The 16,133-nt window shown below is 37.8% G+C and overlaps 1 protein-coding gene across 1 annotated transcript in view; it reads left to right on the forward strand.

Moving 5' to 3' along the window:
* Positions 1-13,274: 13,274 nt before the first annotated feature.
* The window catches only part of cdh22.S (cadherin 22 S homeolog), a 105,493-nt gene continuing 102,634 nt past the window's right edge, over positions 13,275-16,133 (forward strand). Inside the window, exon 1 of the mRNA XM_041578395.1 lies at positions 13,275-13,488. The gene's annotated coding sequence lies outside the window, so the exon portion shown is untranslated. The remainder of the gene's footprint in view (positions 13,489-16,133) is intronic.

Here is a 16,133-nt window from a genome sequence, read left to right on the forward strand (position 1 = left end):
TGATATAAAAATAGATAGATATAAGAGAAATTTTAGATAGATACATATAAAGTGAGATATATATATATATATATATATATATATAGAGATATATATATATATATATATATATATATATAGAGATATATATATATATATATATATATATATATATATATATATATATATAGAGATATATATATAGATATATATATATATATATATATATAGAGATATATATATATATATATATATATATATATATATATATATATATAGATATATATATATATATATATATAGAGATATATATATATATATATATATAGAGATATAGAGATATATATATATATATATATATAGAGATATATATATATATATATATATATAGAGATATATATATATATATATAGAGATATATATATATATAGAGATATATATATATATAGAGATATATATATATATATATATATATATATATATATATATATATATATATATATATATATATATATATATAGAGATATATATATATATATATATATTTCTAATAAATAACTTTTTCACTTTCCAAGATCTGAGAGTGTGGGTGGACAATGCTGTTTGATTTTATATATATATATATATATATATATATATATATATATATATATATATATATATATATATAATTCACCAGCGATGGCTTTGCGCGCATCGCAACACTTCGCCAGACGTAAATTTGCCTGGACAACGCTAATTCCCGAAGATCCGAAGTTGCGCACAGGGTAACGAACGCTGGTGAAATTATGCTCAGCAGTTTGAAGTTACGCTAGAGCTGGCAAATTAGCATACGGCGTGCAGTTAAAGTACAATGACCGTATATGCTGCAGAAAAAACATTACACTGCACAAGGCCAGGGAACCTTAATACAATTATTTAAAGTTGTTATAATGCCCTACAAATGTGCCCACAGTATAGTTTAGGTGCCCAAGGAGGGTACCCCAAAAAATTTTTTACAAGTTTTTCCTTTAAATAGGAAAAAACTCAACTTTTTTTTGAGGAACTCCTATCTACTGTATTGCACTTTGCCTGGTCTGAGGTGGCGAAGGTAAGTCTGGCGTTAGAGTTAACGGTCAGTAAAATCAAAAACTTAGTGAATTTGCATAGTAACGCTCTTTCGGCAGACCGTAAATTCGCCTGCCGTTAGAGTGCGAAGTTGCGCCAGAGTCTATCTCCCTGGCGAAATTACGCTAGCGAATTTACGTCAGCTACCGTAAATTTGCGAAGTGCCGAAATGACGTCACACTGGCAAATTTTTTCCATCGTTAGCCACTTCGCCCTTTAGTAAATTTTCCCCATAGAGAGAGAGAGAGATAAAGAGAGAGATTTAAAAAGACATAGCGAGATATAGCTATAAAGAGATAGAGAGAGAGAGAGAGAGAGAGAGAGAGATGATAAATAGATTTAAAGAGACAGATAGATAGAAATAGAGATATAGCAAGAGAGAGAGATATAAAGAGACAGAGACAGATATAGATATCTAGATATAAAGAGACACACAGATAAAAAAACATAACGATTTCTTTGTGTGCATTTACATTTTATTGTTTGCCAATTATTTATATCCTAGAAGTGCTGCCCATGGACAAGCTATATAGAGATAAAATGAGAAAGATGGATGGATAGATGGATAGTAGATAGATAGATAGATAGATAGATAGATAGATAGATAGATAGATAGATAGATAGATAGATAGATAGATAGATAGATAGACAGACAGATAGAGATGGCAGATAAATAAATATTTATCAATATATATGTAGAGATAGCCAGAAAGAGAGAGATAGCAATGACGTGATGTTAATACTGGGGGGGGGGGGAAATAACAGCATTAGGGAGGCTGCTGCTGTCTATTACCAAAAAAATGTCTGTTGTAAAAAATATAAGAAATAATAGACAAAGAGATGTAGGGAAGTGCAAAGATAGATCGATAGGTAGAGACATAAATCGATCTGACAAGCATAAATATATTAATTGATAAAGACAGACACTGATAAAGATAGAAATGTATAGACAGATGGGTGGGTGTATAGGAGAAATATATTTAACAGACAGACAGAGGACAGATAATAGATCAATAGATAATAGCAATATGGAGCAGAAGATGCATAGGCATATGACAGGTAGAGAGATTGATTAGTGAATTATATAAATATAGAGATAATACACAGAAGAACCTAAAAATGTAAGATAAAACAACAAAAACTGTACCAAATGGAGCTAAATAGGTATACAGGTATATGCCCTTATTGAAAATAGTATTAATCTTCCACTCCCCTAAAATATACAATGAGGCTGAAATGCATTATTTTGATTGTAACCGTAATGTGCCTTTACTACACATTTGCATTTATACATATGCCCAAGTACAGGCTGCTCTATTGCTTTCCTCTCCTCATACTCTGATGACAAGAAAGAGCCCATACTTCATGGCCACTAGGGGTGCTGTGTTATTTAACATTTTGTTATGCAGTTCTTCAGTTTTGCATTTAGACAAAGCTGAATAAATAGGTGTTATAAAAATAATAACAATAAAAATCTAGCCTTTTATTCTGCTTTTTGGTTTCTATGGTCACTCACCAGACTGAATGTTCTATTATATGATAGGGAGGGGTAGTGTCGAAAGGCCAATGATTCACAAAAGAAACAAGGCACAGAATGCTCATAACTTATGCCTAGAATATGCTAAAAGGACATTTTAGAACAATTTTATAATGCAGTTGAGGGTAAATTAATTATGGCAGCTCTTGCATATTGTATATGAGTATTAAGCCCTAACCAATTATTATTTTAACATGTAAGGAGAAACATCACTGCTCTGTGAGTGCCTGGAACTGGAGAAAATAAAGGGTTGGACAGCTTAAAATGATCTATAATATGTTGTAGAAAGCGGTATTCAATGGCAGTTAGCAAATGGCCTTCATTTTGTGATAATTTTTATAAAAGAAAGTCATTTATTATTCTGAAACTCTAAAGTTTGACATTTCATATCATGTGGATGATAGAGGTGTCTTAGTCTTTATTTATGTAGCACCACCATATGCTTTTCATAGATTGTTTATCATTCACATTAGAGCCTGTCCCTGTGAAGCTTACATTTACTATTACATTTACAGAACTGACAGAACTGACAACATTGGGGCAGTTTCATCAGGAGCCCATTACCCAGTAACATAGTAAACTGGAGAACCCTGAGTAAACTTACATAAAACCTTCTGCCAAGGAAACTACAGGGAACACTGGAGGCGGTTGACGGAATGTCATATATGGAATATGAGAAGTAGAAGAAGAAGAAGAAAAAGAAAGAAGTAGTAGAAGAACATTTGATAGTAGAGACAGACACCAAGACAGTAGGTAGGTATGCGGGCCAAAGTATGGGAAGAGAGCAAAGACAATGCAAGATTCACCAGTCAATGAACTGATGGTACTAATGTAGACTGAGCAGTAAAACTAATGATTACTGGATAAAAACAGCAAAGCTGAATATTTGATAGTACTCACATATTACTCATATTTCACTTGTTTACTCAATGCCAAATGATGCAAAATAGTTTTTCAGTTCATGTTCAGTTGAACAAACTTTAACTGGTTGGTTTGAAGATGCGAGATTTATGTTGTGGTGCTCAGAAAAACAGTAGTTACTATTATTCAAATGGCTTGAAATTTACATATAGGCAGAGAACGAACATGCCCCATACTATGCAGTGTTCCAGTTAACCTAAAAAGCTTTAACTCGTTCAAAGAACTGTGGTTAATGAAGAAAATATACTTATTAATCCTCTGTCTTCTAGTAGCCAATGCATCTAAAACTCAACTGTCATTTTGCAGTATCAGACATCAAAACTGTCAGTGTTTAATATAAGATTTAACCAGTACAAGACATTTGAACAAGATTTCAGAGTAAAGAGTGGCAAAAGCCTTTTCACTATGCAAAATGTATGGAAAAATGTCACCATACAATTGTAATAGGTGCTTTTTGCCACCCCTGGTAAGTTGCCGCTCACTGCCGCCTGAGGCAAGTTTCTCACTTGGTCTCATGGCAAGACAAGTCCTGGAAATGACCAGTAATTCTGGCAAATTAAAATGAGGTATGTGAGATAATAGCATGAAGGATTTGACATTAATTATGACATGCTAATGCCATATCTTTATAATGGCTGCCAGCCTGGACCTGGAGAAATTACTTTTGCAGAAAAATGGTGGTAAAAGAGAATTGATGCTCTTGATAAACTGATGTATATGTGGAGGTTATGCCTGTACAAACAACACGTATGTTTCTCATTAATGCAACAACATTTTTCACACCCGCATCTTAGCAAATGTTTGATTCTGTCAACAATTCGTCACATTTAACTTCATCGCTCTTTAGTTAACATGCACCCTTGCCTCTGGTTCTATAATAGGCATCTATCTAGCAATGTATTCCTTTGTCTGTAAAGGAAAATTAAAGCAGAGATGGTAGTAATGGTTCCAATTTTTGCACCCCTTAAATCTATATAAAATATTCTGTCCCATGCACTACAGAAGGCGAATAGTGTGTATATATATATATATATATATATATATATATATATATATATATATATATATATATATATATATATATATATATATATATATATATATATATTAGCTATATGATTAACTTTTTAAATGCTATTGATTGCCCTATTAGATTCACCTATGCAATACATCCAGTCAGAATTCAATTCTTGGATGTGGAATTGTTATTGGAAGGTGATCATTTAGAATATACGTTGTTCCGTAAATCAATGGATAGGAATACCCTTCTCCCCTATGATAGTTGCCACCCTATCCATCTGAAAAAATCACTTCCTATCAGCCAATTGGCCAGAGTTTTAAGGAATAACTCCAATTCCCATCTGTGTGAACAGCAAATTGATGCTATGTGGAACAGATTTATTGATAGAGGGTATCCAGATAAAGTTTTGCAATGAGCCTTAGCTATTGCCAATAAACGATGTTCGGAGAACAGTGTATTTGAAGAAGGCAAACTAGGTGTTGTGTTTAGTACAAAGTATAACTCAGGCCTTTGGGGATGTTATCAAAAAACAGTGGAACATAATTCGTGCAGACAGTGATTTGGCAAAAAAAATTCTGGAACCCCCCATGGTCAGCTACAAGTGTGGTACTAATCTGTGTGATTTGTTGGTCAAGACTGACCCGGTTGATTGTTACAAAATCAAAGGGAGAACAACATGGCTAACAGAGTTTAAGCCATGGTGTTTTCGATGCCTGAGTTGCACATCATGTCACTATATGACATCTGGTGTCTCCTTTTTACACCCTCACACAGGATAACGCGTTTTGATTCGTCATCATATTACATGCACCACCACACATATAATCTATTTGATTGTCCATGTGCGCTAGCATATGTGGGTAAAATAGATCAAACCCTTAGATTGCGTATGGATGGGCATCGATCCGCTATGAGTACGGCCTTTAGGGATGGCTTCACACCTAAACCATTAGCTAAACATTTTCTTGAACATGGCCATAGATTTCCTACCTTTAAATATATCGCAATCAACCATATCCCTCCCTTAAAAGAGAGGAGAAGACAGGTCTAAGGTCTTACTCCAACGTGAAGTGTTTTGGATTAAAAAATGCAACACTCTTGTTAGGGTTAAATGAACATTGTTAATTTCTATGCTTTTTGAATCAGCACTGATGCTCACTTTACATTTTTGACAATGTTTCTAAATTGGAATATATAGAATGAATCCTCTCTTGATACTTCAGTTGATACAAATGTTACCATTCTACAATTTAAGGGTCTATTAACTGAGCCGGCAAAGTCTCTCTGCGTAACGCACACGCAGCAGAGACAGGCCGACACAAACTAGAACTAGGGTTAGTTACAGCGGTGGTTAGTGGCTGAGATGGATCCATTTGGTGACGGGGGATGTACCCAGCAATGTGGAACATTCAATCGTGAGTGCTAATAATCTTTGGATATAATATATATATATATATATATATATATATATATATATATATATATATATATATATATATATATATATAATAGTATAATAGTATATAAGGCCATGTGATAAATGCCTACTGTGGCAGCACTTGAGTTATTTTGCCCAACCTTTTGTAAAATGACTGCAGTCACATATGTGCCAGTTCCTTTGGTGGGGATGAAACTAAGCAGCATTTAGAACACTGACAAATGATAAAGCCTGTGTATAATTTCACTACGCTCTAGCTATGGCTTTGAATCATTATACTGTACATTCTGTGAGTATTTAACCAAGTGCAGTTTTTCTTTGTTTATTGATGAAAACATTTTCGTGCAGGGTTTCACTTGTCTCGAGCTTTGCTAGTGTGTACATTCTTGGTTGTGCTGTACTGCAGCTAAATTCTTCATTAGAATTTCCAGCCAGCACAATCTCCCCGAAAACAAGTTGTCTTGGATTTTCCCCTTTTACTATGCCTGTGCGCTCTTCTGTAGATGACAATAACTGGTATCAAAAGACAAATCAGAGAAGATCATACATATAACGTCTTTACACGGTCACTAAATCAAATGCATTTTATCCAATGAAATTATTGAGCAACATAAGCAGCCATTGATTTTGTTATTTATCTTTGTCTATTTGGACATTGTAGATTGACTATTTTATGTACTGACTGCTTGTCCCTAGAGAAGCTGAAATTAGCCCTAAGGCCGGGTATCGCAGTCAGTGCCAATGTTCTATGTCACGCTAGTCAATATTACACATTAAACAGGGCAAGTTCTGACAGACAAAGTCTGAAACAAACATTCCTTACACCTTGTTCCTAATCCCAATCTGATTGTGTTTCCTTTTAATTACAGAATAGAGATTGCATCTGATTAAGAGTATAGTAGCATCATTTGTTTCTGTACTTGTAAGCACATCCTATGTGTAGCCATATTATATAAAATATCTGTCTTTTTTTTTTTTAAAGAGTGTGTTAAAGTATCCCAAAATTTTGCCTTAAAGTGATAGTGTCATGGGAATTTTTTTTTTCAAAACGCATCATTTAATAGTGCTGCTCCAGCAGAATTCGGCACTGAAATCCATTTCTCAAAAGAGCAAACATATTTGTATATATTTAATTTTGAATTCTGAGAGAGGGTTAAGCTCCCCATAGACGCAATGATTCTTCTTGCCGAACGACCGATTTTAGGGAAGTCCGACCAATCCTTCGAAATTATCGTGCAGTTAGTGGGATTCGAACGATCGTACATCTTACGATTTTTCGACCAACATCTGTCAGGAAATTGATCGGCCAGGTCAAAAAATCTTTGTCGGTCCCAGTGCAATCTATCTATGTTTGCAGGGCCAAGCAGGCAGCTCCCCTTTGTTTTCCTGGCAAATTGGTCTTTTAGTTGATGGTCAATTCATATGATCGTACGATCGTTCCAAGAAAATCGTGGTCTCACGATGAGGATCAGATCTTTTAAAAATCTATGGCCAGCTTCAGACATATTGTCAGTTTCCCAGCTGCCCCCAGTTATTTGACTTGTGCTCTGATGAACTTCAGTCACTCTTTACTGCAAGTTTGAGTAATATCATCCCCCTCCCTTCCCCCTAGTACCCTTACAACAGAACAATGGGAAGATAACCAGGTAGCAGCTCCTTAACACAAGATAACAGCTCCCTGGTAGATCTAAGAACAGCACTCAACAGTAAAATCCAGGTCCCACTGAGACATTCAGTTACATTAAGTAGGAGAAACAACAGCCTGCTAGAAAGCAGTTCCATCCTAAAGTGCTGGCTCTTTCTGAAAGCACATGACCAGGCAAAATGACCTGAGATGGCTGCCTACACACCAATATTACAACTAAAAAAAATACACTCGCTGGTTCAGGAATGACATTTTATATTGTAGAGTGAATTATTTGCAATGTAAACAGAGTAATAAAACTACATAATAAAAATCATGACAGAATCCCTTTAAATGAGATCTGATTTTATTTGCTGAACAGGTTTAAAGGATCAGCATCTCTAGTAGTTGCGCACAGGGGGTCACCATCTCAGATTTTGTTATCAGTGACACTGCACATGCTCAGTGGGCTCTGGGCAGCTGTTGAGAAGTTAAGCTTAGGGGTTGTTGTAAATCATCAAGAAAATTAGGTTCGCCTCTCATATAAGATGATGCTACAAGGCTGATTATTAAATTCTGACGCAAATTGCACTGGTTTCTGAGCTGTGGGTAACCTGAATTAATTACTAATCAGCCTTGTATTGTGACATTTATATTCCATATCCTTAATCTCACAGTTAAGTGACAGCAGCACGGAGCATGTTGCTGTGGATGAGTAATAGAGAAGATGGGGAGCTACTAGGGCATCTTTGGAGAAACAGATCTTTCCTGCTAAAGGGCTGTGGTTGCCTTGGGTTGTTACAGAACCACAAAACATAATGTGAAGTCTATTTGCCTCTCACTGACCACCCCTCTTGTATTAAGTGCTAGCCTCAGATCCCCACATTCTAAAACAGAGTGCAGAGGTCTGTGGCCATTCTGTAATTGTAGAACACTGTGTGCAAAGTGCAAAAAAGTTGTATCCGTAAATTGTCTGGTCTACCAAAATTATTCGAAGACCAGCCCAAGAGTTGGAATGCCCAACTGCTATGCATGATTGAGTTGTTTGCAGCTGGTTAAACACTTTATGAATTTACTGAATAAGCTCTACAGTTTGGATATATTTGTATAGCTATGACAATCCGTGCTTGTCACATGACAATGACGATTCAGCTCAAACTGGCACTTGACCTTTGTCTGCCAAATGTGCTTGGATTCAGCTGAATATTTAAACAAATCATGGATTTGGTGCATCCCTAGTGTTCATAAAATCTATTCCATTAGATCTGTGAAGATAGAAATATGTATGGCACTGAAAGAACGTAAAAGGAATGAATTCAAGAGATCAATAAAAAAAGGGCATATAAGTACTATAGCAAAGAAAAACTCATATACTCTCTTGTACAATAACGTTTAAAATCAATAGCAAGGGTGACATATGTGTTGGAAGCTTTTACTCAGACAGAGTAACACAAGGCCAACAATGAATACTTACTACAGTGCCGCTTAGCATTGTCATGGTAGAAAAAGGCCAAGGTAATGTAGCCTCAGTTTGCATTGATCACATTATGCTGACCAGCCATGCATTATGAAGACAATACCTGATTAAAACATATCTCTCTTATATGCTTCAGATAAATATAAATTACTCTTTTTCGTTGTAGTTTTTTCACCAAGAGATCTTTTTCAATTGAGTCTATGGGCTCCTTTATGTAACAAGTGGCATAAAATAACAGTGCTAATTAACAGGCTATGTTACTGTACTTTCCTTGCTCTTCATTTAACATCATCCGCTGCCCTTTCTACATTCAAAGTCAGACCTAAATTCTTTTCTTGCCTGAACATTCATTACTTTCCTTGATAAATGTTTTTACAGAGCATTACAAAATCTAGAAAACCCACACAATCCCCCCATTAATTGGAATTGTATTTATTTTTAAATCAATGCTTTCCACAAATTAACTTAGGATGTTAGAGCTTAGTTCTGCCACTCAGCTCTAACACCGCATAAAACAGAATGGAGGTCAAACACACTCTAACAATTCACAAGTTGCTAGACTTTTTATAGGGCAAGTAAAAACTGGAAGGGCAAAGTGCCATGTGCCGTCCACCTAAGGAGTATTTGTGGGATAAATACATGTGCAACACTTTGCCAAGGATTAGTGATGGAGAACTGAATTTTAAAAGTTTTAATGTAGATAAGAAATAAAAGTTTATATCTAGAGAACACAAGGATGAGGGAATAGTCCATTATAATGACCCTTTTGTAACAAGGCATGTGGTAGCTCATTCAGCATCCAGAAGAGAGAATGATAGTAAATTATGGCCTCCTCGCTCTATCGATAAACCCGATTACCATGGGAAAATATCTTTCACTGACGCAAAGAAAGCTTGGCTGTTATTTCCAAATTATTCTATATACCATCTAATCCCTAAGGCTCAGTAAAACTATAATCATACCATTATAGCATATGGCTTATTGTTTCTTTAATTTAGAAACAGGGCTTTACCAGGCTTAATGTCTTATACGTATTGACCTCTTATTCAATTCTTCTTCTGGTGGCTGATGTGAAGGCAGTTCTGTAAGTACAATATACGTCTCTGTCCAGGGCTGCTAACAGTAATCAGGGGGCCCAATTATTTGCCCCGAGCCCCCAAGCAGAGAGTCATGTAAACAGGTAGAATGAGACACCAATAAAAATTAAACAGTGGACCCCACACATGTCCCACCCAAATTCCCTCCTGCTCCCTAACATTTTATGGCCCTTCATAACCCCCAAATCACAATCACTTTGCATCTCTTGGGATCCCCTCTGCCTGCTATGGGCCCCTGACTGGGTACCCACCTAAATGTAGCACTGGCTCCTTCTACAGAGTAACTACAGGGTGGACTAGGCTGTTATGGCTGTGAACCACCTTGCCAGTTTGTATGTTGTACCAATGGAGACGACCAGTTGATTTGTAGTGTTATTACACAGTTTAGCCATTTAAGGTACCTGCTCTTTTACTAAATAACCTAAACTAGACTATTTAACCATTATGAGAGGAAGGCAGGGAGGGAGAGGATATCAGTGTTGCTGTTCAGGGTAGACTGCTACTATCTGCTTAAAATTGCTATGAACCAGTTGCTATATATCTCTAGGTTGCTGGCCTACTGTTTTTTATCCCAGTGACTATGTTAACTAGCATTTTTCCTAGTCAGGTAGGATGTTATTCCAGATGTTCCGAAGTTTCATGAATGATGAAGTTGAGGAGCAAAGTTTCAGAATGGTGTCACTTCCAACATGCCAATGGCATTAACACCTGTGTTGCTTGACTCCAGTCTCTCATGTCCATGGACACAACCCACTAAGAGAACCCTGGAATAAGAAGTCTACAATATTTTGGTGGTAATTCCAGATTCCTCTACTATCCATTCCTGCAATTTTACACAATTCATAAAAGCATGCAACTGGCATCTATCTTACTACGAGACAAGACCAAGGCCATTAAACTAAACTCTTGATACCTAGACAAAAATAAATTGCCTTGGTATACATACCCTTTCTTGTCACAACCACATCAAAGTCTGCATTGTTCATAAGTCTCATGCAGCAATGCGGTTGGTCATATGACATCAGTCAACGTTTATAAGATTTATATTTTTTGTTCTAGGAAGTGGTGAGGGCCTTACACCTGTTTTTATTCATGGATCATTCTAAGAGGACACCACACACACTTTCATGAACCTGGTGTTCGACACCCCCTGGGATACCAGGAAAACTTCTGCCCATCCAACCATTTGCCCTGTATGCCTTTACCATGATCATTCTCCATTTCTATTTGAAGAAAAAGTAGGAAAGGCTAAATGAAAACATTGCAGTCCAACACTGCATGAATCCTAACCATCAGTTTAGAATCAGTCCCACTAGCACTGATTTACCTGGATTTCCAGGCTGGACTGGGAAGACATGAAAGGAGGCCCAAGTTAATGTAGGCATTCTGGCACTTATAAATCAAGTTTAATTGCCTCCTGCTATTGGTGACTACAACTCCTAGAATTTTCTTAACATTATTTTTTAATATCCCTCATTGATCGTAGGGTTGGAACAACCTCCTAATATTGGGGATCCAGATATTGACCTGTGCCAATATTTAATATTTAATTAATTTAAACCTCTAGAATTTTCCTGTCATTTCAAATCCATTATTATTTAAAGTTTTTGAGCGATTTAGCTTTTTATTTAGCAGCTCTTCAATTTGCATTTTAAGCTATCTGGTAGCTAGGGTCTGAATTCTCCTAGCAACCATGCCTTGATTTCAATAAGAGATTGGAATATGAATAGGAGAGGCCTGAATAGAAAGATGAGTAATAAAAATCAGCAATAACAAAACATTTGTCACCTTACAGATTTTTAGATGGGATCAGCGACGCTCATTTGAATGCTGAAAAGAGAAGAAAATGTCAAATAATTATAAAACTATAAAAAATAATTAATGAAAACCAATGGAAATGTTTCTTAGAACTGGCCATTCTATTACATGCTTAAAGTTTACTTTAAAGTGATCCTCCCCTTTAAATTAGTGATGTGCAGGTCGACAAAAAGTTGTCCCTCACCTGACCCTAACCTGCTGCTCAATCATCCGCACTGGACCCTAACCTGGCCTGCCTCCGGATTTATACACCCACCCTGCTATGATGTCATGGAAAGGGGTGGGGCCAAGCAGGCACGAGTCTATAAAAGGCACGCACTGGAGCTTATTATTATATTATATATGTTAGGTGAAGGACAATATGTAGTAAATACAAAAAAAGAGTCACCATGGGGGGAGTTCACTAAAGGGCGCATCATCGCCAGCAAATGCTCTGCCACACTTCGCCAGGCATAGATTCATTACTAGTATACGGCATACAGAATATGATGTCACTGACATAAGATTGAGGAGGATGAAGCTTCATCTTATCAGTTCGTCTGGTCTAAGATGGCGAAAGAGGTAAAATTCTGTAAAATTCACACTTTATTGAATTTGCAGATTAACGATCGTTCGCCTAAACGAAAATTCGTCTGTTGATAGGGTGCAAAACTGTACTAGTGACGGTCTCTTTCCCTAGCAAATGGTCCTCTGCGCCGGTTAGTAAACTGGCGATGTCCCTGCGGATGAGATTTCTGCCGATTTTTCGATAGCAAGGCCTCTTCGCCCTTTAGTAAATCTGCCCCCATGTTCATGCCCCAAAAGAGGTTAAAGCATTCCCTACAGGTGCACGATCACAGCAGAAAGTTGTGCTGAGACACAAAGGGCAGCATGTGTGTGTTTTGTGTCAGTGTGTCCTTGTAAAACTGCAGATTACTTTGTTGCATGCCATTCTTCCCTTTGATAAACACTCCGCTGTTGTGTAAGGGGCAGTGACACACTGTTTCAACTCATATCTGACCTGATTACTGCTGTATAGGAAAGAACACTGCCATCAAAATCAAAAAAGAACAGTACTTGCTTATTATAGATATAGCTAGCGCTGAAGCAGATTCTTTGAGCCGGTAGCAGTTGAAGGATTTCCCTGGGAATCTGATTCCCCCCTGTAGGATTCAGTGGCCTCCTCCAGCCCAGCTCAGTAAGCAGTAAGCAACTCTCACATCTTGCTCCCTTCTTTTTTTCTATTCCTGTGCATTCCCCAAGTCTCCAGCAGGGGAGATCAGGAGAGGGGATAGCAGCCTGGCTCTCTCTCTCACACACATTCCCAGTCCCACTGCCCAGACAATACAGCTTGGCTGGTGACTCTAACATTGGCTGGAGCTTTAGGATGAGCTGTGAAGCCGCTGCATCTGGATGATGGAAAGGGGGAGAGAGAGAGAGGCTGAGTATTCCCAGGACTCTGAGCTGCTGTAGGACCCAAGGAAAGGAAGGTAGGACTGTGTGTGTCAATGTGGGCAATGTAGGGAGGGAGATGGGTGCCTGAGCCAGGGGTGTCTGTGCTTTTTATAATGTGGGGGGCACAACATGTGTCGGCATGGAAGAAGCGCAGGCAGTGTGCTCTGCTGCTCTCACACATGTGTCACTCAATGGCAGCACTCTAGTATGAACATCTCTGTGCGCTGCCTGTGGGTGGCTGAATCACATCAGGAAAAGTGTATAAAGCAGAAAAGGCTATTTTGTTTCTCTCTCTCCACTGCGAACATATGCATTGCAAGCACACAGCTCAGCCCTACGCAGACACACAGTCCCCAGCATGTGCCATACAAACCCACTCACGCACACAGTCTATTAAACACAGTCTGTTACACACTGCTGCTCACAGCATGAGCCATTCTAACACAAACCCACAAAATCACATACACAGACACACATGTTCACATGCACACAGTATCACATAGTAAATCCTGTGCCATTCTGCCAAACACACACACACACAATGTATTGCACAACACAGTACCAAGCCTGTCCAACACTGCCACCAACCCACACACAGCCCTAAGCTTATGCCACACTGCAACACACACAATGTATCTCACAGCACAGTCTCCAGCATGTGCCACAAACCAATATTCCCAGGGTGGCTCTGCCCCAGCATGTACTACACTACCACACATAACACACAGTGCCAATGTATCTGGTAGCAAGCACACTCCAGTAGTCATAGTATAACAGTATATTGTACTGTGTAATACAGCCAGACAGCTCTCTTTCATAGCAGCAGACACATGGTATCATGGCTCCACAAAATGACAGTTGTGTATCACACCACACATGGTATCACAGCTCAGTTTCACAGCTCTGTGTATATACCATACAGTAAAACAACCATGTTTCACAAAAAGCGGCACAACTTTTGTCACTGCAACATGATCCACACAGCATCCCTATTGTATATCAAGCAACACAAGTATATCATGTATATCACATCAGCACAGTTCTGCACATGAAGGCAACATCACTGTATACCACAATGCCACAACTGTACACCACAACTAAACAAAGTGTATAACAGCAGCACAACTCACAGGTATACCACTCTCTACACTGAGTATTCTAGAGGCAGCTACTGTATGTGTGTCATAGAATTCCAACAGTATCTCAGCATCACAGCTTCTTTTCTGGTTCCATGGTTCAGCAACCCACTCTTTGTGGCATAGCCATACAGGACTTGACAGTGGGGACACCATTTTCCCAGCAACACAAACCTGCATCATCATGAGTACCTTAAGCGCTTGGGAGGCTACTTTCCATTGTGGTACTAGAACAGAAGGCTCAACATTTGTCTACACAGATCCCCCCACAGAAAAACAAAATATACTATTTATATTGGGACTTCCAAATGTACACTGTCACAGAGCCCATGTCATGTGTGTGTATATAGGGAACACATTCTGGCACATTATAGACACCTGTTACTTTTCAGAAATATGTGGCCCCGCAAACATTGAAGAATAATCTATCCCTCACACAGATCCTGAAATTGTATCAGATTGGGCCCTACGGGGCCCTTATACACCTTGATTCACTATGCAGCCGTGAGAAATCCTATATACAGTATTTATATATATTTATAGTCAGTTGCATGAACAGCAGCATTCATAAATGAGCCCTAATGATGGCAATCTCTGTACAGCAACCTTCATCTTTACATAAAATGGTTTCTGTTTTTATTAAATCGCTTCTGAATTGTTTTATTGAGCTAGAAGTCAGGCTGGCACATTTTATATTCCTGCATTGTTATAGAAATCACACAGGCGCTCATATTTTACATACATAGCCTATAAAAAGAGCAAAATGCAGATGGCATGGCTACGTTTTGCATTCAATAAGCAACTTTTAATGCACCTTATAAATCTGGGCTATTATGCAATGCAAACAGGGGCTTATGGCAGTCTGTGGTAAACTGGAACTATCCTCTGCCTCCTATCACCACAGGCCTGCATGTGATTTAGCAATACAGATGCTAATTAGTGCCCACTTTGAGTCTTCATTTTGTTCTTGGAAGTTGCTCTTGTGTTCGTAAATAACCTCTGTGTGTGTGATGCATACTAGCTTTCATTGTCTGGTATTAACACAAAATGAGTGAAACAACAAGCATGCTGTTGGTGAATCCTAAAGTAGTAGAGTTTCTTAAAGGGGAATAAATAAATGGAAGGTTTGAATTCTAAAAAGGCATATATATATTTTCGCTTCTGTGAAAATTTGCAAAATGGCGAAAGATTTGCCAAGTGCATTGAAGTTTATGGGCAACAATTTTTTTTTGACTCACAATCATTTTTTTCACCCATTGGAGTCTATGGGCGTCTTTTCTGCTGTGAAACCTGGTGAAAAATTTAGCTCATCACTATTTATGATATTGGACCCTCGATATTAAGCACTCTAGTAGGCCCTAGGATTCCAAGTCATGTTCCAAGTTATATGGAGCAATATAGGGAGGGGGTTAAAGAGCAATAATAGGAGTTATAGGAAAGTGGTATATGGAGCAATAGGAGGGGGTTATAGGGAGGGTTATATTGAGCAATAGGAGGAGTTATATGGAGAGTTATATGGAGCAATAGGAGGAGTTATAGGGAGG

This window comes from Xenopus laevis, chromosome 9_10S (genome assembly GCF_017654675.1).
Source record: "Xenopus laevis strain J_2021 chromosome 9_10S, Xenopus_laevis_v10.1, whole genome shotgun sequence".
Lineage (NCBI taxonomy): Eukaryota > Metazoa > Chordata > Amphibia > Anura > Pipidae > Xenopus > Xenopus laevis.